This window comes from Canis aureus, chromosome 18 (genome assembly GCF_053574225.1).
Source record: "Canis aureus isolate CA01 chromosome 18, VMU_Caureus_v.1.0, whole genome shotgun sequence".
NCBI lineage: Eukaryota > Metazoa > Chordata > Mammalia > Carnivora > Canidae > Canis > Canis aureus.
Window position 1 is genome coordinate 56,720,346 of NC_135628.1, and position 23,543 is coordinate 56,743,888.

Sequence of the window (23,543 nt, forward strand, 5' to 3'; positions counted from 1 at the left end):
AAAGAAGATGCTTATCTAACATACAAGTCTTCCCAAAAGGCAGAGATAAATAGAGAATTTAGACACAGAACTATTTTTCTGAATGGCAAAACACATACACTGAAGATTAACAAGTTGTCTCAACTTATTATTCTAAGAGTATGAGTCACTGAGAGGATGGTCTCTAAACTTTTATTTATTATTTATTTGTTTATGGTTTGTTTGTTTCCATGAAAAAGAGAAGCAAAAGCTGTTATGGAGTTCCAGGATGGTGACAGCATGCTCTTGTATGCTTTAGAAACTAGCTGTTTTATGCTCAGTAAGCCTACCCAACCAATAGCTCATCCGACTTAGACTTACCAACTTGCTATGTCCCAAAATAAGAATATAATTGTTATTTTAATAACATTTAATTGTTTCATTGTATGCATCAATATTTTCTTTATGTTCTCAGGTTTTAAATTTTAAAAAGCTATTTACATATTATTTTTTCTAAAAAATCTAGCTGTGTAGTTTATCATGAAAATGGCTTTTTAGAGCTCAGTTTCTTTGTTGGATGCGAGTTAAGAAAAAAATAATTCTAAATAATCATTTATGTTTGCCATCTACCAACAATTACTGGGCTGAGTAAGAACCACAGTAACAGGCACTGCTTGGGTTATAACGGGAACCGCATGTGATACCCTCCTCTGGGCTCCTGGGGGAGAGGCCATTCCTTGCCTATCACTGACAGCTTCCTCTTGACAAATCACCACCACAGAGAAGCAAAATTCATTGAATGTCATTAAATGTAGAACGAGGGGAAGGAAAAAGTTGTATATGTAAACTGAACAATATTTTAGTTTTAATATTATTATATTTAAGTAAATTATGACTCCGATTTTAAAAAGATTTAAGGGTCTATATATACATACAAGCAAAAAGCTAAACTGTACTCATAATGATACTCTAATTTTATAAAATTCTTCTCTACCAAAGAATTCAAACCAATTATATATTCCTGAAATATACTTACACCACTACTTTCCTCCAGGCTCTGAAATTTCATTTAAGAAATGTAATAAAAGCAAGTAAATTCCAAGTACTAGGATAAAGTTTCAGTATTTACCCCTTGAAACAGTTCTTTTGCAAAGTAGTAAGATTAATAATCTACAAGTCTCTGCATATTAGGCTCATTGTAAAAATAAATAGTAAATAAGCCTAATATTTGCTTGAAGGAGGTGTCAAAAATCTCAATCTACAGATAAATAAACTAAAATTAAGAATAGTTTGAGGGATCCCTGGGTGGTGCAGCGGTTTGGCGCCTGCCTTTGGCCCAGGGCGTGATCCTGGAGACCAGGGATCGAATCCCACATCGGGCTCCCGGTGCATGGAGCCTGCTTCTCCCTCTGCCTGTGTCTCTGCCTCTCTCTCTCTGTCTGACTATCATGAATAAAAAAAAAAAAAAAAAAGAATAGTTTGAGACCTTTACTAAATGCAAACCAGAAAAACATGACACACACCAACAAAAAGCATAAAAAAAAGTTTTTATTAGTCATCTTCCAAAGACTAAATTCAAAGGCCATTGCTTGAAATTCCAAGTGTATTTTTCAATGAGAAAATGGTCCAAAGGCAGCTGCAAAGCCTAAAGGGGACTTCTTATCACCAAGTCTCAGAGGCTGATGGCACTGGGTTAGTGAGAAGTCTAATTTCCCTACAGAACATAGGGAATTTGCAGACACACAGAATTTTATAGTTTCAAAGGATTTGAGAAATCCATCCTTTCAACCCACATCTCTGCAGCAAGCAAGAAACAAAGGTTCAGCAAGAGTAAATGACCGCCGGGAGACCCACAGCTAGAAAGAATCGAAAGAAGAGCAAAGAAGTGCTGCCTCCACTCCTGCCATCTTTTTCTGGGTGCATACAACTGAGGTTGATTGGATCAGCTTTCTTAAGCTCACAAAAAGAATGTAGAAAGAAAAGGGAAAAAGCTGTTGTCAACTTAGTAGGCAAGAATTAGCTAAAGGGGAGCGCGGGTGGGCATGTCAAGCTGCCCAAGACGGTAATGAATGGGATTGTAGAGCACACTCAACGTACCCTAAGAAGGAAGAAAGGAGTTGAACAAATCCCTCCTGACTCAAAATCTCTTTGGAGGCATTTAATGTGACCTCTCCCAAGCAAAACTACTAATATCACCACTAAGTGTAATAAATAGTCTTTGGTTCATGTTTTCATGACCCCCAAAGCCTGAACGCCAAGAAAAATGCCACAAAGTTTAGAAAACTGCCCAGCACCCCACTGCAGTTCCACTCTATTTTGAATCCATGCCAGGTCTGTACCCCATATCCTGCTTACCTACTAAAAGAAGTCTCAATACAGAGGTCTGCTTCTCATTCTCTCAATACTAAAAATGGGAGGAAATGGTCAACGTACCAGGAGGTATTATTGATATATTTGAACTTAGATCAAATGTCCATTACCACTTCAAAAGGCATAAGCCCTTCTTTAAGAAAAGAAGAGAAAGAAGTGGAAGGAAGGAAGGAAGGAAGGAAGGAAGGAAGGAAGGAAGGAAGGAAGGAAGGAAGGAGAGAGAGAGAAAGAAGAAAAAAAAAGAAAAAGAAAAGAAAAGAAAAGAAAAGAAAAGAAAAGAAAAGAAAAGAAAAGAAAAGAAAAGTCAGACATGAGCTCTATTTTTCACTTAAGTATAAAATTATTCTGATTACCTGAGTTTGGCATTTAAGTCACTTGACCAATTTTTTAGGGAGTTTTATTCACTTTCAGGTATTTACCCACAATTGAGACTCTCAACATTACCTTACGTCTCTCAAACTGCTACTCTGTATTTTAAGTACAAGGCAACCTACCAGCAAAGCAACTACTTACTTTTTAAAATCCCTTGACCAATCATGAGGAAATATTTCAAAGAGTCACACTTTATCAAACCTACACCATCCATCATGTGGGGAATGTTGTTGGATAAACGTGCTAAGGTGTATCTTAAACAGAATTTACATGTAAACCTGCATGTGAAAATTTACTTACTCCCACACAAGGCAGAATCTAAAATGATCAAGAAGGCAAACCAAACTCAAAGAGCCATTTAGAATATGAATTCAAAATAATCAGAAGAATGTCTTGCTTAAATGAGAACAAACCATGTACCTTTTAAACACGTGTCATTACAGACAATGTCACAACAATGTCATAACAGACATTCAAAGTTCAAATGCATCAACAGAATTTTCTAATACATTTGTTTTGTTATAAAAAAATTTACATTAATAATCCTTTTCAAAACTTTGATATTCTGGTTGGTTTTAAAAGTCTGTGTGTTTCAACATAGTTGGAATGTGGTTATCCATTTATAGAAAGATTTGTATATGACTGGACACTCCAAACCTGCTTTTTCCATATGGATAGAATAGATAAGATTAGACATAGATAGAAATAAATATGTAAAATATTCAGAGAGAGAAAAAAATTTTTAAATTATTCCATTTATGCAGTGGCCAGATTTCTGGCAAGTGCAACCAGTTAGAACATAGTATTGACTTCAAATAAGATTTATTTTTTAATTCTTAGCAACAGGGGTGTCAGGGTCTGTAAACCTGACTATACATAAGTTTTATATGCCTTCAGATCTGCATGCATAAAATTGCAAGTAAAATAAGATAAAAATCAGAACCCAAGTTCTACATCCAAATAAACATGCTTTTTCAAATATAACTTGTCAGGGGGAGATAGACCCCACTCCACAACAGAAATATTTTTGGCCTTTAGACTTTGAATGATTTGTTTAAAGACTTTTGCCACCCAAAAAGATAAAAAAAGAAACAGACATATGGACATTCAATTTGACTTAGGGAATGAGCAAGGAATAATTAAGCACAAAAATATGTAGATGAAGTATTTAAGTATTTATTAGTTCTATGCAATAAATAAATGGATACTAGAGTTCTGAATAATAGTACAATCCTTTGCAAACAAGACTGATAAACTATGCAACTCATCAGAACCATAAGAATAACAACTGGCGTACAAACCTTGGAGTAAGTATTCAAGGTAACTATAAGAATGGAACTTTGACCACAACCGAAGAAATAAGGGATGAGAACACAAAAGAACTGTCCACATTATGATGACTGACAAGGGTGAGATTAGGTGACAATAATGAGACTAGAAAAAAAGAGTCCTGGTTTTAGTGAAATATGGACAATATCATATGGAAATTCTAAAGTCTAAGAATGATCAGACAATAAGCCTTCTGAGCAGGAAGGATCTGGTCTGAAACTACCCAACAATGGTCTCACAGTAACATGACATAAAGACATGAATAAAAGAATGAAGTAAAAAGCAGAGTGTTTAAAATAGCTCAATTGTTTTTAATTTATAAATCTGTCACTTTCTCATAGTTACTTAAGCGCAATTTATTATTCCTCGTTTTAAATTATAGGGAACGACTAACTTCTCCTCATCCAACCCACCAATACTCCAAATTGAAACAAAAGAAAACTGAGAGGTCATCACATAAAAGGGACAAACTGGCTCTGGTCAGAGTAAGGGATTGAAATTCTTTTTTTTTTTTCTAACCACTTAAAAAAAAAAAAAACAAGCAAGTGTGGAACATCCAAAATTCATCTGACACCAGAGTTCAAACTGTAGAAGTGTGGATATTTTTAAATGAAGATCTCTAAAGGACTCCCAGCTTGGTTTAAATAGAAGCAAGTAGTATTCCAACACAAATACATTCCTTTGCGATGTGTTATCTCTGGGATATGCATTGCAAAGCATATAAAATACCAAATGTCCAGCTTGCTCACTCTCTAACACACACACACACATACACACACACACATACACACACACACAAAAACACACACACAGCATGCAGCCATGCCCAGCCACCTGAGTGCCACATGCCTTGAGAGAGATCTAAGCCTGCAACAAATTAAACTAGATCCTATTTCTTTAAGGCCCAGAACTGAAAAGAACTGAACACTAGTGGTAAACCTGTATCCCTTTGATCTTCATTGTAACAAAAAAGCAAGATGACATGCTTAAATGAAAAATCATTTATAATGGATGAAAGAAGGGCTATTCTCTCTTTGAATTTATCTGTTCGGAAGGGAAAAGGGTGGGGGAGTTCTGGGGAGAAAAATAAATTCTGAAAACACAAAACAATCCTTATGAGAGAATAATAATGGAGTGGAGCAGGCAGCTGAGGAGAAAGAAAAGATGTAAGGAAAATCACTTCAGTCTCTATCAGATTCTAATTTAACAAATGGGTGGAAGACAATTTCTTATTTAAGTAGGATTAATTTTAAAAGAACCTGATTGTGCTGCAAAGTTGCAAGTAGAAACCACAGTACATCATGGATTAACCCTACACTACGGTGACTGTAGAATTCATTTCAAAATGACTGCATTTTATTACTGCTTTCCAGCAACAATTTACTACTTTATAAGATATAAATATTGGGAGTAATAAATTTGTCTAGTTGTTACCTTTAAGCATTAAAATTGAACTTAATTAAATGAATTATTCACAAGGGACATGATTCCCCTAGCTAGCCCTTCAGTATGGTAATGTGAAGTTTTAATTGAGTTTATGTAATTTATACAAATTTTTTAAAAGATCTGTTGCTGATATTTTTCACCTATGGCACAACCTATCAGCACCCAGTCATACTAATACCATACTAACTATCTGTTTTCAACAATACTTTTCTTTATATAAGCAAGAGGATAACCCAACTAAGATCAATGGTTTTGTCAGTTGAATCACGACTTTTAAGAACTGGTGAATATATACAGTAGTAGAGTAGAAGTTCTAGAATAGAAGAACTTTTGGAGTTATTTGTACTTCTAGCTCTTATAACCCTGTCATTTAGTTATTTAATATGTATGCAGACTCGGACCTGTGCAATGTTCTACAAACCATGACAATCGTGTCACAGATATGATACAAGGTACTGAAGAAACAGTACTGAAGAAACAGATGGTCACATTGTCCCTGTCCTCTAAAAACTCAAATCCACTAAGGAACTGGAGCAGGAATACAGAAGAAGGATAACAAATTTCACAGTGGATGGAGAAATGTTAACAAAAATGGTACCAAAAGATGGGGCTCAAGAAAGAGTTATGGTGGAAAATATATAGATGGATATTCACAAGCAAAGGCATTAAAACACGGAAGGGTGGTAGCATGAAAGCACATGGCAGGTTTAGCAACCTACCAATGGTTCAGGGCAGTGGCATCTAAGATGCACTTAGAAATATGGCCAAAGGTGAGGCAGCAAAACCAAGCATGGGCAGACTATGAAGATGGGCCTTGGTACCATAATGAAGCTCCAGCTTTACCGAGAGATAATGGCAAGCCACTGCAGGACATCTTGCCTGGGAGTATGACATCAGAGTTTCATCTGAGATAAACCAAACCACTCCAGGGACAATGTGGAACACAAAGGCAAGCTGAGATATGCTTGAAGAGACATATGCTAAATATCATGAAGGCCTGGACCATGTCTATGGCAGCAGGTTGGATTCCAGAGTTTTAAGGAAGTAGAATCAGTAGAGTATGGAAAAGGAGACAGGAATGGCAAGGAAGATAACTGGGTTTCAGATACAGACGATGATGTCACTCACTGGGAAAGAGAACAGCAGGTTTTGATGAAGTTAGCAGATGAAAAGAGAAGACTGGTTAAATGTTACATGGTGGAAAATACAGCCTGAGAATATCGACTCTGAAGTTGTTGGTTTAGAGCTGGTAGCTAGAGCCATGGGTGTGGATGAGACTGTAAACAGAGTACAGAGGCTGAAAAGAAATATTCACAAGAATCTGTGACAAGCAAATGAAATGATGCACATGAATGCATTCTGTAAATTGTACCTTCAACACATAGGTGCTTTTCTTTTAATAAAATATCAGTGCCCATCCTCCTTACCAAATAATCTCTGATGCCTTCTTATAAGCAGTTCTCTATATTATGGTATATGGAGTTAATGATTGACTCTAAAGTATCACAGAACTTTAGGGAGTACAGTTTATTAAAACATATCTTCACACAGATTACATATAAGCCCATGACCCCCAGATTAGAACCATACACAATGAAGAGTTCACTGTAACCAAGCCAATGAAAGAGATGATAGCCTATTCCACAAACCTGGGGTATAAATAGTAGTTTCATGGAAAATCATAAATTTTCTGCAAATTGCTGATGCTTCTGACCCCTTTCCCAGCTGCCTTTATTAACCAACCACAATGAAGTGAAATAGGAAATCTTCACTCTTAATATGTACACCAAGTGTCTGGAAACTTCCTATTCTTTTTTTGGTGGGGCGGGAGTGGGGCAGAGACGGACAGACAGACACGGTATGGGAGGGGCACAAAGGGAGAGAGAATCCTAAGCAGGTTCCATAACCAGCACAAAGTCTGACACAGGGCTCAATCTCATGGCCCTGAGATCATGACCTGAGTCAAAAATCAAGAGTCAGACATGTAACCAATGACCCTGGCACCCCACTATTCTTTTCTAACTTCTTACAGCCATCGACTAAGTCTTTTCCTAATCAGATAGGTAGGTATGAAAAAAATCTACACATATCTATAAATGTAGAAAAAGCTGGTAATTTGATCAAATATGTAACAAACTTCAGTCCCTCCAAGATTACAACACTGAACCTTACCGAAGCATTTATAATACTAACAGCTGCTGCCATGTTTCATGGAAGCAAGTGGTTTAAAACAGCTTGAATTTCTAAAACAAGTGTTATTTTTCAAAAAACCAGACACTGTTAAAATAGCTCTATCACTTATGTACCCATTAAATTGTTTAAAATTGACAATCTTCAATATAAGGCTCTTCTTGGAATTAGATGTCCATTTCCAATGTCAGGAAATCAGAAAAGATTCCAAAAGCACCAGAGGAACTCAATCTTAACTAAGACTCACACGTATGTTTCAGAAAAAAAAAAAAAACCTCATCTGATAGAAAACAACTCTGTCAGATACCTTTAAGACTTTACTCTAACTTTTTCGAAAGATCCCATCTTTCCCAAGAAGTATATTAAACCACCTCTAAAGTCAAGGATACCCATATCCTGAAGGATCTTTAACATATTTAATAATTCACATAACAAATCTATTGATCGATACAGGTGAAGCAACTTCAGACTCTTTCTCTCTTAGAAGCACAGAACTTCCAGAAGAGTCCCATAGAAAGATTAGGCTAGGGTCTTTAGGTCTGCTCTGAGGAACTATGAAAGTTAAGAGAAAGCCTCTTAAAAGCCCACAGCAAATATCATTCTCAATGGGGAAGCACTGGGAGCCTTTCCCCTAAGACCAGGAACAAGACAGGGATGTCCACTCTCCCCACTGCTATTCAACATAGTCCTGGAAGTCCTAGCCTCAGCAATCAGACAACAAAAAAAAACATTAAAGGCATTCAAATTGGCAAAGAAGAAGTCAAACTCTCCCTCTTTGCCGATGACATGATACTCTACATAGAAAACCCAAAAGCCTCCACCCCAAGATTGCTAGAACTCATACAGCAATTTGGTAGCGTGGTAGGATACAAAGTCAATGCCCAGAAATCAGTGGCATTTCTATACACTGAGACTGAAGAAAGAGAAATTAAGAAGTCAATCCCATTTACAATTGCACCCAAAAGCATAAGATACCTAGGAATAAACCTAACCAAAGAGGTAAAAGATCTATACCCTAAAAACTACAGAACACTTCTGAAAGAAATTGAGGAAGACACAAAGAGATGGAAAAATATTCCATGCTCATGGATTGGCAGAATTAATATTGTGAAAATGCCAATGTTACCCAGGGCAATTTACACGTTTAATGCAATCCCTATCAAAATACCATGGACTTTCTTCAGAGAGTTAGAACAAATTATTTTTAAGATTTGTTTGGAATCAGAAAAGACCCCGAAGAGCCAGGGGAATTTTAAAAAAGAAAACCGTATCTGGAGGCATCACAATGCCAGATTTCAGGTTGTACTACAAAGCTGTGGTCATCAAGACAGTGTGGTACTGGCACAAAAACAGACACATAGATCAATGGAACAGAATAGAGAACCCAGAAGTGGACCCTCAACTTTATGGTCAACTAATATTCGATAAAGGAGGAAAGACTATCCATTGGAAGAAAGACAGTCTCTTCAATAAATGGTACCGGGAAAATTGGACATCCACATGCAGAAGAATGAAACTAGACCACTCTCTTGCACTATACACAAAGATAAACTCAAAATGGATGAAAGATCTAAATGTGAGACAAGATTCCATCAAATTCCTAGAGGAGAACACAGTCAACACCCTTTTTGAACTCGGCCACAGTAACTTCTTGCAAGATATATCCACGAAAGCAAAAGAAACAAAAGCAAAAATGAACTATTGGGACTTCATCAAGATAAGAAGCTTTTGCACAGCAAAGGATACAGTCAACAAAACTCAAAGACAACCTACAGAATGGGAGAAGATATTTGCAAATGACGTATCAGATAAAGGGCTAGTTTCTAAGATCTATAAAGAATTTATTAAACTCAACAGCAAAGAAACAAACAATCCAATCATGAAATGGGCAAAAGACATGAACAGAATCTCACAGAGGAAGACATAGACATGGCCAACATGCACATGAGAAAATGCTCTGCATCACTTGCCATCAGGGAAATACAAATCAAAACCACAATGAGATACCACCTCACACCAGTGAGCATGGGGAAAATTAACAAGGCAGGAAACCTTGGAGAGGATGCGGAGAAAAGGGAACCCTCTTACACTGTTGGTGGGAATGTGAACTGGTGCAGCCAACTCTGGAAAACTGTGTGGAGGTTCCTCAAAGAGTTTAAAATAGACCTGCCCTACGACCCAGCAATTGCACTGTTGGGGATTTACCCCAGGGATACAGATGCAATGAAATGCCGGGACACCTGCACCCCGATGTTTCTAGCAGCAATGGCCACAATAGCCAAACTGTGGAAGGAGCCTCGGTGTCCATCGAAAGATGAATGGATAAAGAAGAGGTGGTTTATGTATACAATGGAATATTCCTCAGCCATTAGAAATGACAAATACCACCATTTGCTTCAACGTGGATGGAACTGGAGGGTATTATGCTAAGTGAAGTAAGTCAATCGGAGAAGGACAAACAGTGTATGTTCTCATTCATTTGGGGAATATAAATAATAGTGAAAGGGAATATAAGGGAAGAGAGAAGAAATGTGTGGGAAATATCAGAAAGGGAGACAGAACATAAAGACTACTAACTCTGGGAAACGAACTAGGGGTGGTGGAAGGCGAGGAGGGCGGGGGTGGGGGTGAATGGGTGAGGGGCACTGGGGGCGGCACTTGACAGGATGAGCACTGGGTGTTATTCTGCATGTTGGTAAATTGAACACCAATAAAAAATAAATTAAAAAAAAAAAAAAAAGAGAAAGCCTCACCACCCAGTTAGTGAGGTCCCTACCTCATCGGATGGCCTGAGAACTGCTCATCTGCTGGTTCAGTAATAAACCAAAGTGACAGAAATCTTTAACTGAAATGTGATTCCTGCTAGTCCTTTGAAGTCAGAGTAATCTTTATGGTGTGGCCTCGTTCACTTCTCCTTCCAGACCTCTTGCTTCTAAACTCAGCAATGTCCCCATATATGATCTCCCCCTTTGAATTCCAATGTACAGTCTCCCAATTGAAACTGCTTCGCCTTGCTGAGAAGGCTGCACCGCATTCTTATCCTAAAAGATTTTTCACCCTTTTTTCTCTCCTTTAATCTATCCTCACCAGGACCACATGCCTGGCCATTTGGCTGCTCTGTACCTTCCAACCTGTCAACCATTAAAGGTCCTCCTCATCCAGCCCCTAAGTTCTAACGACATTCACTTACTCAACATCCAGAAACAGAACTTGTGGGTCTGCCATTTCTGGATCTTTTTGTTCCAGCTGTCCTCTCAGTCTGGATGCCAAGAACCTTTCAAATCCCTATACCCCTCCTTTTTTAAGCTCCCGCTCAGATACTCAGTCTTCTACGAAATTGTGTCAGGTGCTCTCCTCATTCATCCGATGGTCCAACCCAATCTCTAGAGCCTGAGAGCCTGAATACTCTCTCCAGCCCCTTAGCGCTCTGTTTCTACCTATACATATATCAATCTTCTGAACTAGAATTTTACACCAACACAGTATGAGTCATCTTTGTAATGCCCAGAGCACTAATAGTACACTTGGCACACAGAGAGCAGGATATTAATGTGGGAAAACAACACACAGAGAGCCACAAGGGCTGGTTCAAGCCACGACTCAGTCACTTAGGTGGTAGTAGTGATTTCCATCAAGTCGCTCAACTTTTTCATCTCAGTCCCCTCCTCAATAAAATGTAAAAGAATAATTCCGTAATTTGAGGATATCCAAAGGAACAAGAGAAAGAATATATATAGGAAAATTCTTTGGAAAACCAGTATAGTACAAACAAACACAAAATGGTATTACTGGAATGTTTTAAAACACAATGTTGATAAAGATGGACTCCTTCTACAAAAGAAACGCTGCTTTGAATGGTTAAGTACTGGCTACAGAAACTGGATGAGACAAAAACATCAAAGAGGTTTGCTCACTGGTAATACTTGATCTCTTTAAGATTATTGCATTGTTTTATTATACTAGGATGTAATATGCTAATCAAAGTATTAAAACTAGACTTTAACATGCAGTATTTTGTAGCCTTCTGTAACTTCAGGTGTTAATTTGGGTAAACAGTCATTATATTACACTCATATGCCTAACTGCTCAGTTATACTTTTAACATAAATGTCAATTACATGAAATAGCTTTTGAAAAAGAATTTGTATCATTTTTTCTTATGATTAACAATCTATATTCTCAGTGACCAATGTAAATGAACTTATAAATTTCAAGTTCTGTAAGAAGAGTATCTTCAATGCCACCCCAACCCCCAACACATACACATTTAACACCATGTCTGCATTACCTCTAAAAAGAAGAAACCCACTGTGCAGCAGGCGGTGTGAAACATACTGCAGCTTTACACTGCATTATGAAAGCAAGAAAACAGCCAGCTGTGAGTTAGAAATAGAACAAAATTTCCAGTTGCAAACCCAAGGGACCTTCAGGTAACACTCAAAGTATTCCTTAATGATGAATAGCTGATTTCATTTCAGACCCACTATGAACACTGTAGGATATATTTAACATTTTAATTTTTGGTTTCAAAAGTAATAAACCTGTTGGTCGCATGGAAGCTTGGTGGTCACAGCGGCCGATCTATCAATCAATCCAACATGGCTGGGCTCCACCAGCAGACCCTGACACCAATTAGGAAAGTGAAATAGCGAACTGCTGCTACCAGGTTACAGTTTTGCCAATTAGAGCACATCCTGGGTGAGAGCAACCAATGAACACTGGAACCCAGGGTCAGGAAAGAGAGGTAAAAAGAACCTCGTGTAATGTGACATGAAAAAGAAAGATTGCAGGAGGGACAGAGAAAAGAAGCAAGACAGTCTGGAATCAAACAGTACGTTTTATTGTTCACTTGTCAAAGACATGCAGGCTCTAAGACGAAGCAAAAGCAAGGCGCTCCCCTTGGTCTCTATCCTGGAAGGAACTGCTTATTGGCCAGCGCAACTTGGAAGCCCACCGCTGTCGTACATGAGCACTGAACCTGCCATCTCCAACTGTTCCCTTTTAGTCAGAATTCACAAGTTAAGCCAGCTCATGCAGGGTCTGAACGTCAAAGACAGATCACTGATAGACACATATCAAAGGGCTGGAAGGACAATATTTCCGATCAGGCTCATTACTGGCACACAAACCTTTCCTGCTAAAATTTCTCCCTTTTTTTCCATCCTACAAAATTTTAAGGACCTCCTTTCAATTTTTCTACCTGAGTTTCTCTTGGGAGCCACGCCTTATAGCCCTGGCTTAGCAAAAACGTCATAAAATCTAAGGACCTCAAAATCTTCCCCCTTGAGTCCTTTCATCTAGTCACTGTTTCCTGCCTCAGAATACCTTAATTCCATTTAATCTTCTGGCTTTGAGGGACTCCCAGCTGATCCTTTCTGCTCTGTGTCATCTGAAAAAGCAAAAGGTGAAAGCAAGGCTGACACGAAAACCTTCCAGAGTGTGGAAGTTTGGGACTATAGCTGTCATTTTCAGAATCAGATACAAACCTAGGTCTTGATCAGTTTCATAAATGTAAAACAGACTCTGGCCCGAGTCAGATGAAATGGTAGACAAAAATTTCCTGAGCGTTAAAAGGAACTGGTATTTTTCTAATGCAAAAATGCTATTATTCATTATCAACTGAGTCACAGTTATTACAACATATTGTCCACAGGATCTGATGTCCATTCTCATCGTGGTGACTCAAATTCAACTCTGGTAGCTCTCTGTTCTGCTGTCATCAGTTCTACCACAGTTTTGTAAGAATGAGACCAAGTAATTCTAACGGTGCACACTCAGCATGCTATCCACATACACATCTGCACAAGAAGGGTGTATTTCAATGATGAACACTGAAAGCATGAGTCAGAATTTATCATAAGTAGCTTCTAAATTGTTCTAGGGCCCTAAAAACATAAAAGATAGTCTTTCTCTGGAGAGGAGGTTGTCAGCTTTGGTTGCCAGTGGGAATCACCTGGAAGCTGTGAAAAATTTTTGCTGCATCCTAGGGTCTTGCCCTGAAAGAATGTTGATTTCACTGGTTTGGAGTGATATCTGAGAATCAAGATTACCTTTGTTTTTTTTTTTGAAACCCTAGTCTGACTTGGTCCATATCTGGGTCTGCTGGCCCTTCCCTCAAAAGATACCAGAGGTCAAAACACCAAAACACAGCACAGCTGAGCCAATGATCACAAGTATTTCAAAGGTTTACTACACATGCAGGCATAGACATGGCTAGGGGAGTCTGTGGGCAAGGAGGTCACGACAAAAGGACTCTCATATGGGGCCAAGGAGACAAAAGAGGCCAGGCGCTGGGGATATACCTAGAGAACTACAGCACACCAGTGGGATTTCTGAATAATGGTGAGGACTGACTTCAGGTGGTCCATTCCGGTTGCAGGGGGAGGGAAGTATCAAAAGAGCAGGACAGGGCAGCCCAGGTGGCTTGGAGGTTGAGCGCCTGCCTTGATCCTGGAGTCCCAGGATCGAGTCCCACATCGGGCTCCCTGCATGGAGCCTGCTTCTCCCTCTGCCTGTGTCTCTGCCTCTTTATCGCTTTCTGTGTCTCTCACGTATAAATGAAATCTTTAAGAATGGGGGGGGGGGCAGGACTTTGCTCAGTCTTTCTGCGAGTAGCAGAAGTGAGTCGAGTGGCATCATCTGACAATTTCTGACAATATATTTGACTATATATATATATATAATATATATATAATATATATTATATATAATATATATATATAAACAAGCAAGAGGGAGGAGCAGAGGGAGAGGGAAAAAGAGAATCTTCAGGCAGACTCCCTGCTGAACCCAGAGCCCTAGATCATGAGCCAAGCCAAAACCAAGAGTCAGCAGCTCAACCGGCTGGGCCACTTAGGTGCCCCTCTTCTCAGTTCTATATACTGTGTCCAGCATAAGAGGAGACAAAATGGAAGAGGTATAATTGGAGAGAGACTGTTTTTTTCTACTTTGGTTTCCTTCAACTGCCATAATGAACTTGCCTGACACTGGAGAACCTTAGAAAGAAAGGGAGGCAGATTCTGGAAAGTATAACCTGGCTATAACCCTGAATCACGACTCCACAACAACCCCAAGGACCATGATGAAATGGCAAAGGAGAAACTCTGAGCCTCAGGAAAGGTATTAATCCATCTTTAGATTTCAATCACTCACAAATGTTTACTAGCAACACTAAGGTCTCACAAAATTTGAAAACTAACTAAATTAGAAGTGCAAGTACCTGAGGCAGCATATAAGCAAGTATAAAACCAGAGAAACACAGATTTCACTGACTAGCATGAACCCCACAAGACCAGCAACTGTAGGTTGCTACCTATTCGTGGATTGCAAAATCAATTTTAGTGGGTTACAACCCACTGTCTTTAAAAACGGAAACAGAATAAGAAACTATGAGGGCAGAAAATAGAATACAGTATTATTTCTCATGTTTATTAATTTATCTCTGTGCACTGCATCATGATTTAAAATGTATCACTGAAGGTCATGATTTAAAAATTTTTGTTAAATATCTATCCATACCAAGGAGGACCATATTTCATACAGTGGCACAACTAAATAAATCATGTTCACAAACTAAGGGGGCACATTTATACTAGCGACGGTATGGCACAGTAGCTCAAAGCATGGGTCTGGAGCAAAAGTAAGAGCCCAGTGTCAATGGGTAAATTACTTAACTTCTCAAAGCCTCAGTTATTCCAATCACAGGAACAGTAATATTAGCACCTCATGCCATAACCATCAAATGAGATATATGTGGAGTTCTTGGCACAGAGCCTGGTATAAGCAAGTGCTCCATAAAATATGATACGTTATTATCACTGCTTAAATGCAAGTCTGATATCTCTTTTACATTATCTCAGTGGTAAAACACTAAAGAACAGGTTAAGGTAACTCATGGGAGCAAGACGGGGACTGCTACCCAAGGAAAAAAAAGGCCCTCACCTAATTCCGGAAGAACCTATTTGAGATAAAGAGCCTGCCATGGTAAAAGGGCAAGATGGAAGAGTTATGAACTTACAGAAATGCCACGATGTGAATACAGAGTGAAGAAAGAGAGTATAGGTCAATAAAAGCACAAATTAAATTCTCCCACCAGGACACCTGAATCTTGCACTTCTTTTAACCTGCCACTAGTAGCTATGACCCTGGCCCACAAAAGTACGAAGGACCCTAAGCTTGCCCTGTTTCCCAATCTTATTCAAACTGCAAGGAACCACAAGCTGTGTTCTTAAGAACCAATTATTAATTAGAAGCCCTGGAAAGCTGGACGGTGCCTGTTATTATTAAATCCAGTATCAAAAAGGGATGTGGATAATTACTATATTTTCTTCTCCAACTGGTCGTGATGAAACATGCTCAAGTTATTCTTGATACAAGTGTCACCACTGGTAAAGCCCTCAATTTGCTGGCATCTCATCAATGGCACACTTGAAACTCCTATTGCTTGCTGTTAAACTAACAGTTTATATTAGGCTAAACACAGTTTGGTAGCCATTGTCAAGAAAATTGGAGTTGCTCAGGCATGGCAGCAGTTACTGATGTTATTTGTTTGGAAGCCTTGTGATTTAGTGAATCACTAGCAATTGTTAAGCAAGTAATTAAACTATAAAGCCAAGACCTGTGATTTTTCAGTCTTTTCAAAGCAATAATCATCAAAATTCCAAGTACCATTTAACTGATCCCTTCTAAACACGCTGGCAACATTTATGTTGTCATTCATCCTGTTGTATAGTTTATAAAAACTAGATTATGGCCTTTATAGAAATTATATGCTGCTCAGCTACTTTGCTAAATATGAGAGGTTTGAAAGAAAAATTCACAAAAATTACTTAATGAGAACTGGACATAAAAAGTTTGGGATTTGCTCACGCATATAGCTATCTTAGGTTTAATAATAATTCAAAAGTCCTATATTTAGGATTCAAATACTAAAATAACCAGACTATTGTTCTCATAACCTTTTCCAAACCTAAGACTGCATTATATAAATTTCACAATTTCTCTAAGTGCCTTTAAAATTACAAGCAATTTAGTCTATGATTCATGTACCATACTGACTGCATGCAATTTTTTTTTTTACTTCGCATCTCAATTATATCTTAATATTATGGGGGCTGAAATGCATTAAATAAATCATATTTCACAGACTCCTGGTAAAGTAATAATACTTACATGCATTTTAGAAGAAATTGGCCTGCATTATAAATGTATTCATAATGTCATTACCTGCCTTTCCACACTAACTGAAATATTAGGCAGCAGTGCCTACCTACTTCAAGCCACTGATGAAAGCTTTTAGCAAACCTTATGCTTATTCTGTCGCTGGCAATCAGCTCCGTTGTTAAATATAATCCAATGTTTACAAACAGCCATTTATCCTATATATAAGCAGCTCTTATAATTAGCAGAACATTGTTACTGATTAAGATTTAATCTGGTGGCTAGTATTTCTGCACTGTGCTACATAAAGAGATTGGCTATCCTTTAATCAGTCAAAGGACATTGCCTTTTCAAAGTACTTTATTAATAATGTAAAGTGTTTTACTAAAAAGCATACTGCCATTAAGATAATTAATTCATTAAAAATCTATATTACTTAAAAACAATACAGTGGTGTTATAAAATGATTTTATAAAATGGTAGGGGGAAAATTAGCAAGTACCTTCAACAATTTAAGAAAACATATATTATTTTAGAGACCTGGCAATATAGCTCTTCTCTATCTAATTGTTAAATATTACATAAGTGTGTCTTTGGTTTACATCTCTGCCTAACAACTTACAAAGCACTTTCATGTACATTATCTCCAATGATGTTCCTGGTCATTCTGTGAACTAGGTATCATGGCTATTAATCATCTCCATTAAACAGATGGAAATACTGAGGCTCATGGACATTACATGACTTGCCCAAGGACATATGGCTAATAACGGCAGGGATTCACATTCTTTCCTCCATGCTACATTGCAGACTTGGTGCCTCTGTTTCCAGAACCTGAGTAAACAATCTGAGTAACCTAACCCATCAAGAAAACACAGAAATATAGACCATACACTGTATACAGTTTGGAAATAGGCTGTTTCAAAAGGTCGTCTGGAATTTGGTTTGGGGAAATCGATGTAAGTCCCAAACCAGCCTAGACACATTCTTATTTAGTCTATAATACTTTTGAACTATGTTAACATAAAAATGTAGTGATCCCAGGTAACCTACCCACTCTCTATGCCATCATCTCGAAGGAAGCAACCATGTCGAATGGAAATAGGAATGCCAGAAAGCTGTCCCCACAGGCTATACAGTCCACAGTAGTAGGGCTCCTCCACCGTCTTCTCAGACACCTATCTTCCCCATGAGTCCTCCCAACCCCCACCAACAGCAAAGGACTAGGAAAGGAGAAGCCTCCCCAAGCAGAAAGTTTAGATCTCTGAGCCTGGGGGAGAAGAAGGCAGGAGTGTCCCAAAGAGGAGCTGGAGCTGTGAGGACCACACAGCCACTGTTCCCATGAAGCATGGGGTATGGTGAACATGAGTACGTGGCAGTCATGGGTGGTGCAGGAAATCACATAGCAGCAGGCTATCCCTGAACAGAGCAATACCGGATCTCTCATAAAAGAAACCAAGTATTTGCTACAACAGTGGAGGGAATACAATAATCAAACATACCAGCCCTTAATGAGATGAGTATTCACAAGAAGATGGCTTTACATGGTTTCAAATACTGAGAACTGTCAGTCACTCACTTAAACATGAAAGAGTCTTTTGAACAACCAGGAAGGTTTCCAGAGGAGGAATGAAGAGGATATACTCAAGCATCAAAGTCAAGAATCTGGGGGGAAAAAAACCTTGAAATCTCAAAATAAATTAAAAAAAAAAAAAAAAAAAAAAGCCTGAAAGACATAAAAAGCCAAAAAAAAAAAAAAAAAAGCCCAAAAAAGCCTGAAAGGAACAAATGAGTGTGGTACCCATTTATATTAATTGTCATCATAATTTCTTCTGTGGCTCAAATTGATTAATTCAAATTTCTTATCCCCAGGGCCCATCTGCTAATAAATAGCCCCTATGGACATATTCTCTTTTGAGGAAAACTATTAAACACACAGCTCCATAAATGTATCACATGGGAAATTACCTCCCCTAAGGAGTTAGCTATCTAAAAGGTGTGAGTGATAGGAGGCAAAAACATACTACATTTGTCATTCCCATTAGCATTATTAGTGCTAATGAGAAAGTACATGAACAAGAACACACACCTCTTAATTTGAATGTGTTACATACAAATAGAGACTAGATTAGTCACAGCTACTGGGATTAAATGTTAGTGCGGAATGCTGAAAAATTGCACGAGGCGATGCTTATGGGGGTTTTGCGGCACAATGTCAGCTATTTAATTACAGTTTTCAAAGCATTTAACACCTCTTAGCACAGAGAAGCTAGATGTGTGTATGCCTGTGTGTTATTCAGATGGCTCAGGATTTTAGGTATAACTCAATTATCTGGCATCCCTGGGAAATAAAGTGCTCCATCTAAGTGCATTTTCTATATAATCGAGGCTTATATCTTCATGCATCCTAAATCCCTGATTAAATCTGTGGCCATCTGTAAAGGAAATCTTTCCTCAGAGTTTTTCCTCCCCTTGCCTCCTTACAGGCAATGGACAGAAGTGAAAGTGCTTCTTCTGAGTTTTTTGTTTTGTTTTATGGATGAATTAAGGCCATCATTAGGAATATTCATCACCAAAGTACTTTAAAACAGTTTCTGCTTTTTACATTTTGCTTTTTCCTTCAACGTCAGGCTTTTAGCAATCATTTCTCCAGGTTGACTCTGATGGCTTCTAATTTACAGACTCCATTATTCACTCTAGTCTTGGAGTTTGTTGCATCTTCCATGGACCGGTGAGGGCAATAACTAAATGTGTGAAGAAATATATTCAAGCCCCTCCATCTGGCAGCAGCCATCAGCTCATAGGTATGGCAAGATGGGCACTTAGAAGTGCATCCAGGAGCTGCGGAGGAAGCAGCATTCCGATGTAATGGGCTTTCTTCTCAGGGCGCACTGCTGGCAGTACTCCCAGCTATCTGTACTCCACAGGGCTCCCCACCCAACCTGGCCCCATAAAGCACACAGACTAGGGTACAAGGCCCAGCAAGGTTATGTCATATATCAGATTCACGTGCGACATGGTGGCTACAAACACCCAGTTCCTCGGTACAACCTATAGAAAGTCTGTCCATCATGGGATTCACTAGCTGGAGCTTGCCCATAGCCTTCAGTCTGTTGCAGAGGAGGGAGATGGATGCCACCCACTGGGGCTCTGAGAGTCTTGAATTCTTGCTGGGTTGGGAAAGACTCCACATACAAATTCTTTGAGGTGATCCTAATTGATCCAATCCATAAACCTATTAAAGAAATCCTGACACCCAGTGAATTACCAAACCAGTCCACCAGCACAAAGAGATGCAAGAGCTGACATGTGCAGGCCACAAGAGCTGTGGCCTTTGAAAGGTTCACAAGTTCCACCAACTATTGGTGGCTCTCACTGTGCAGCATGGAAAAAATGCAATACTCTTCAGCTCCACTGTTACTGCTAATAAAAGTATTATTGGTAAGATTCATACCTAATAAACAATTTAGGTTAATATATATACATATGTATAAAATATAAGTAAAATAAGCATCAATAAGGCTAAGAATGGGGGCAGAAGGAAAAAAGCACATGGTTTTATTATTCTTATTAGCACTCAGAAATGGAAAGAGAAAGGTATTGTTGCATTTACCCTGCTGGTTTCCATTTTTTTAGAGAAGATAGCAAAGGAACTCTTAGACCCCCATACTCCACATCCAAGATCCAAGTTCCAACACAACCAAGGAAGCTATTATCTCAATGGCCAACATCCTATCAAAATAATTTAAAGCTGATGCTTCCCAATCATACAGGTGCCTTATTTTTAGGCCCACCTATTTTCATCTATTCTTACATGATTCCTCCTGCTAAAGCCATTATGATCTGTGTGTTCAAATGACCCAAAAAGATAATGGTAGGGCAGCAATTTGTTGAATTCTATCCTCGAATTTGTGACTATATCCAACACAAGAAGCAGCCAGTGTCACTACTTAACAACAACAGTCCTGATTCATACTCATCCTTGAAGACCATACTTAAAAGATTTCTTACAACTTCATGGCGGGGGTCTCGCTGCAGTTACTGCCTAGGCAGCCACATCTATGCGCCACTCTCGAGGCTATGCTCCACTAAGACTCTCCCTGCTGCTCAGCATAACCACACTTCAGCTCACAACAATGCTTTTCTTGTCCTCTTCAAAACATCCCCTCTGAGACCATTAGCCACTCACTGGAACAGCAGTTCCCAGACTGTAGTTCTTTCTGCAGGCTCTGCTCCCCTACATAGATTTGTAACTTGAGACTCCATCTCTTCAACCACAACCTCCTTATTTTCTATCTCTTTAGCCTTCTTAACAAACTGTAACTCTCAAACTTCACCTTCACCAGCCAACCGCCCACTTCCTGGAGATGCTGGGGTTCTCTACCTTGCCGGAGACCACAAAAATTAGGAACTCAATCCTGTTCTTCCTATGTCATTATCTCTCCTGCTTTTCCAGTGAGCTGCTGGGAAAGATGGGGGTCAGACAGGGCAAGAGTCTAGTCAGGAAGGCATGAGATGTTTATGAAAAGAACAGGACAAGGTGGGAGAGTGCTAACAACAGAACTAGGGCTTCCCATGTCCAACTGTGGAATCTGTATGTAGAACCTCCTAATCTTTGCTCATGTTGCCAAACACAACTACAAGAATATAATAGGAACACAGTGATGCCAGTTTACAAAGCACTTTCATATGTCATCTCTGAATTTCCAGAACAAAACTCTGAAGAACCTAGGGTCATTTGAAAGATGAGGAAACAGATTCAGAAAGACTGGATGGTGGCCAAAATCATATTTAACAAGCAGGAGAGCTAGGGAGCACATCACCCTGAGTCATAACTTCTCTAAGTGTCCTTTCAGGGTCCCCCATAACAACTCTAGGCCTGTATTTGTTGACAGGGACCATCCAGGAGGCACAAACTTCTTTCTAATAAGGTCAAGAGACATCGGAGAGAGGAATGTGGAAAGTCACACAAGGCAGGAGAAGAGGGAAACATTATTACATTCATTAAAAAAAATCCTTACAGTGACTAGTTTATCAACCTTGATATAGATGAGAACAAGAGTTGAAATAAATTATTTATGATGTATAACAGTTTAATGGAGTATAAAATAGACTCTCTTTTTCACAGTAAGAGTTGTGAGGTTCTTAATGTTGCCATATCCAGACTGAGCCTGTATCCTACTCATCCAGACTTTTGACAGAAGCATCAATTTTCTAAATTGTTCTCTAACAACTACAAGTTAAGAAAGAAAATCACTCTCAGTGTTAATGATTGCAATTCTCTGAAGATACTAAAGAACCCACTGTAATTTCACATCACTGAATCCATGGCTTTATACATCAGAAGAATTTTCAGACAGTTTCTCCTGTGTGGTTTTAATATTAAAAGAAGATATCTATATGAAATACACTGAAAAGCTAAAAATGATATGATGGGATCTAGACTAGTATTATAGACTTGAAAGTGCTGTATGACAACATCCATAAAACATGAAGAGAGAAAAATGTATCACATAAATGTCCTCTGAAAAAGTAAACAAGTACTCCTCTTTGTTCATAATAAAAACAGGAAGAGTTAGCTAAATGAAGTTCACAGGTAACTTCAATAAATAACAAACTGATGCTATTTATTAATAGCAAAATCCACATTACATGTGCTGTCTACCACCAGGCATCTGATTGGCTGTAAGGGTCACAAAATATCCAGCCATGCAAGAGTAATAAATGGTTTAGTAGCAAATAGAGACACGAGATTCTGGCAAAGAGAGAAGAAAAGAGTAAGAATAAGGCATAAGCATGAACAGATCCTTTAAAGAATAAACTACCAGGTATTTAAAGTAACACTAGGAGCACAAAAATTTCTGTTTATATATACATTCCAAATACTGCATAAAGGTATTTCAATACACAAAGAATAACCAAGGGTCTTGATTATGAAAATACTTAATAAAAATAAAAAGAGACTAATGTTCACTGTGAAGAACAGATAAATCATATTAGTAAAAGAATTTTTTAAATTAATGGTCATGACTAGGAATTGCCTTGATAAAACTGTTTTAAAGTATAGATCTACAGTAATACAAATAATGTGGCATTGGTTTAAGAGTTGGCAAATATAGCAAATGAACAGAATTTAAGACCAGAAATAGTCTTATTTCTACATTAGAAATTGATATAAAATAACCAAGATATCCCTAAGGAGAATGGACACATTATTTATTTTAAAAATTTATACTAGCAAAACTGTCTGGGAAAACCTCACATGATAACATACACCAAAGTAAATACAAGAGTGAATTAAAATTTCATTGTAAAAAACTGGAAGCATAAAAGTAGAAATATAACTAAGTAAATCTTACAGATGGACACACCTTTCTAAGCATATACTTACTATAAAAAGAAAACATGGACAGAACTGACTAAAAATTTAACAAAAATATTTAAAACAATACTGGAAAATGAAACAAGGTTATGAATGGGCAAATCAAATTAGCAGTGTGTGTGTGTGAGAGAGAGAGAAAACAAAAATATTGTAATATAATCTTTCATCCAAAAAATTTGCTTCTAAAAATTCATCAAAAAAACAGAAAACATGCCATGGATATCTGCAAAGATTTAGCCCCAAGGTATATTCTTCTCCCCAGCTTTGTTGATAAAATTTTTTAAAATGGAAACAACATAGACATCCAAAATTAAGGAACTGATCAAATATCCAAACT

General features: G+C 38.2%; 1 protein-coding gene and 1 pseudogene across 2 annotated transcripts in view; one reads left to right on the forward strand and one right to left on the reverse strand.

Moving 5' to 3' along the window:
• Positions 1-23,543, reverse strand: part of CHCHD3 (coiled-coil-helix-coiled-coil-helix domain containing 3) — a 278,408-nt gene that overhangs the window by 125,579 nt on the left and 129,286 nt on the right. The gene's annotated exons all lie outside the window — the stretch shown is intronic.
• On the forward strand, positions 19,639-20,251 carry LOC144288452 (large ribosomal subunit protein eL15 pseudogene; annotated as a pseudogene).